This window comes from Gracilinanus agilis, chromosome 6, assembly GCF_016433145.1.
Source record: "Gracilinanus agilis isolate LMUSP501 chromosome 6, AgileGrace, whole genome shotgun sequence".
Classification (NCBI taxonomy): Eukaryota; Metazoa; Chordata; class Mammalia; order Didelphimorphia; family Didelphidae; genus Gracilinanus; species Gracilinanus agilis.
Window position 1 is genome coordinate 183,263,659 of NC_058135.1, and position 4,010 is coordinate 183,267,668.

The window sequence follows — 4,010 nt, forward strand, 5'->3', positions numbered from 1 at the left end:
TATATATATGTATATATATATATACATATATATATATGTGTGTGTGTGTGTGTGTGTGTGTGTGTGTGTGTGTGTGTGTGTATAAATTCAGGGTTAGAAATTGAGATAGGGATACCTAATCCATCCGAGAATAGATTTCCATAATTTACTTTGGGAGAAGAAACAAAATGATTAAAACTAAAATTTCTGTCATTTTAAAAATATCTGATGATATCACCAGAATATCCACCAGATTTTCTTTGAACCTGGGGAGAATTAATCAAAAGATGAGCCAGAAGTTTCGGAGGTGGGATACTAATTTAATTTTCTTTGAATTTACTTAACAGTTTCTGAATTATATACTCAAAGAGATATATACCTATCTTGTCTTCACTGTAAGAATATAATCTGTGGAACAGGGAATATTTCTTTTTTTTCCATGTGTTCCCAACATCTCCTGAATAATTTTTGTTGATTGATGTTAATCTTGACTCAAATATTTATTTATTTCCATGGGTTAAATTTCAAGTTAAAAACAATATAGTTTGAATATATTTTCTCTTTCCAACATTCAGTCTACATCTTCTGACTCACTGCTAGATCTGAATGAGAGGTTATCCACAACATCAAGATTCCCCTTTGTGAAACTTTCTTCTTTTGATATTTCTTTTTGTTTAGATTCATCTTCACTTTGCACTTGAACATTTCCATCCCATTTTATTTGAGTTTTTCAATTATTAAATATGTATAAATGAGGATGCTTTAGCCATATTAATTATGACTAATTTGTCAATCATTTCCATTTTTATGTAGTTTATTAGCTTAGAGCATTAATTTAAAAGCCATAAAATCTAAGGCATAGTTTCAGACTCCTGGAGACAAATCAACTAGGATGGTAAAAATTCAAGACAGAAATGACAGTATATTGGAATGTCTAAAAATGATTCCATAATGGATGACATGTTGAGACTTTAAGTTAGATGATCTATGTTTCAGCATTTCCTACAATAGCTTCAATCAGACCTTTAAAGTATTGCATGAAATTTACCAATATTGCCTGCCACCTAGGTGATATCTCTGAAGTAAATATTCCTCTTTAAAAGAATAGCACTAAAGCTAAAACCAAAACCAAATGAACACTATAAGTTGGAATTACCTTTTGTACTTTTCCTCCTTCCAATAATATTTCTTCCTTATGGAAGTTCATTTTGTTTCTTATTAATATTTCCCTTTATTTAAGGATAAAACTGAAAGTCATTAAAAAAATTCTAAACTTTATTTATTAATTTCTTCTTCTAAGAAGAAGAAATTGGTAAATCAGATACTATCTTTTTGTCTGATTGCTTCCACTGTATTAATTAACTAATCAATATTTTCAGCATTTATTGAGAATACTCTACATCCAAATTATTTGGAAAAAGACTTAAACCATCCCACCCTTCCCTTCCTTGTAGTAGCTAGTTTCTGATGTCACTGGCATGGCTACCCTATCTCCCTCCTCTTCCCCTAGGTGCACACTAGGAGTCAGGCCCTGAGCTACCACTACTGCCACTATCAAGGCCTCCTGTTAGCCTAGAACCATGGCAGAGACATTCTCCACCACCATATCATGCACCAAAGATAATTTCTACTGCCTAATGTTCAGCACCTTGGTGTGGACCATGTCCTGCCAGCAATTTTTTTAAATAGAAAATATTTCCTGAATGTAATGAGAAATTGTGAAATACACTGTCTCCTCTATTGTGGAAATGCAAGTAGAAGAGAACAAGCACAATCTGAATAAACTTTAGATAGTGAAAATGTCATAAGGAAGTTTTCAGGTAGCTACGAATGCTGTTCAAAGCAGAACAAATTTTATTGCATAAGGAATCAATACAAATATTCTAAGAAGCATCAGGATGAATATGGTTTAACTTCCATCAGTCCAAACTTTCAGACCTCTCAAGAATCAGTAGGGAATAGCAATATGAATGAAATATCTACAGCTGATAATATAGACATCTATCAAGAAGTTGAAAGTTCTCCTGGGCATCCCACATTTAAGTGTCTCTTGTGACAAGAAGCAAACTTTACAGGACAATGTTTATTGGATCATTGTAACAAGTCACTTCTTTCTTTCTTTTGTTTGTTTGTTTGTTTTTTAAACCCTTAACTTCTGTGTATTGGCTCTTAGGTGGAAGAGTGGTAAGGGTGGGCAATGGGGGTCAAGTGACTTGCCCAGGGTCACACAGCTGGGAAGTGTCTGAGGCTGGATTTGAACCTAGGACCTCCCATCTCTAGGCCTGACTCTCAATCCACTGAGCTACCCCACGTCACTTCTTTCTTATAGTCCCTATGATGTGTCCTATTTGTGTGTGTCTTCCATGGGGAGATCCTAGCCAGATTACTTGAAATTTTGTTACCCATTCTAATCAAAAACATTAATTTTATTATAAATAATTTCTAAATCTTCAATTAACTGAATTAACACAATATCAAACTGCTATTGAAGAATCTTATCAAGTAGACTTCTGAAGGTTGTGGTCATTTGCATTTCTGAGTGCAAGGACCATCTTTGAGGAAAATGAATTCACATTTTAGTAACCCAATGTGCAAATTAATAAAAAGGAATCCAATATGAAAACAAAATGGTGGTAGGGAGGAGGCTTTAGGGGCTGAAAAGTATGTGTGGTCCTTGACTTCAAATTTAATGTGGTTGAGGATCTAGCTCATTTATAAGAAACCGTAATAACATAATGCTACTACTTTATTACACATATTACCTATTACATCTTTCACTATCAGTTAGAAACATAAATGTTTAAAAATTCACTGCAAAGCATAAAATAGAAAGTTTAGAGAAGGCTTTATTGGACAACTGAGGTTTTAACCATATCTTAAGGAGTAGATAAGATTTCAATTTCCTTATTTAAATAAAAACACTATGTAATTTTGGTGGGGGGAAAATATACCCAAATATAAAAAAAAAATTTTGAGTAAGAAGATGAGTAACAGAGTACTAAACTGAAAGGCACTGAGGTTAAAAAAAAGATAGGATCATCTAGGACTGGAATTTTCTAGAAAATAAGTCTTCATAGAAGAAATCAAGATGAAACTAGACTTTAAAACATGAAATGTAAGTATATTAAATTATGTCAAATATATAAGATTATATTATTATTACATCACCATTTAAAAAGTTTTCTCTGTTACATATATAGGGTTTTTTCTCTTACTATATGATAACTGTTATTTGCAGGTCAGGGCACAGTGAGAAGAGTGCTGGGTTTGAACTCAGGAAGACTGATCTTTCAGAGTTCAAATCTGGCCTCAGAAACTTACTGCCTGTGTGACCCTGGAAAAGTCACTTGACCCTGTTTGTTTCAGGCTCCTCATATATCAAATGAGCTAGAGAAGGAAATGGCAAATGTCTCCAGATTCTTTGCTTATAAAACCCCAAATGGGATCATGGGGAGTAGGATACAACTTAACACCAGCAACAAAAATGTAATGATTGTGTTTTATATATTATATATTTCTACATATTAAATATGAGATTGTATTACTTCCTCATTTTTAAAGACTATTGTAAATATGAGTTGATAGTAATTGGTTAATTGGTTAAATATAACAAATATTTTCCACCAATCATTAACACTGACCAGAACAAACTAGAATGAGGACTCTAGCTGATAGGATTATAGATGATCACCCTGTTACTCCTAGGATTATGCCATAGAACAGAAAGAGAGGGAGAGAGAGAGAGAAAAAGAGACAAAGAGAGAGAATTTGATTTAGAAGAGTTTCAAGAATATAGATACAGGGGGCAGCTGGATAGCTCAGTGGATTGAGAGCCAGGCCTAGAGATGGGAGGTCCTAGATTCAAAAATGGCCTCAGACACTTTCCAGCTGTGTGACCCTGGGCAAGTCACTTTGCCTAGCCCTTACCACTCTTCTGACTTGAAACTAATACACAGTATTGACTCCAAGATGGAAGGTAAGGGTTTAAAAAAAGAATACAGATACAACATTTTTAAAAAATCATGTGCATT

At 33.7% G+C, this 4,010-nt stretch overlaps 1 pseudogene; it reads left to right on the forward strand.

Annotated features, from left to right (window-relative positions):
• The first annotated feature begins 1,559 nt into the window (after positions 1 to 1,559).
• LOC123252933 lies at positions 1,560 to 2,493 on the forward strand (annotated as a pseudogene).
• The last annotated feature ends 1,517 nt before the right edge of the window (positions 2,494 to 4,010 follow it).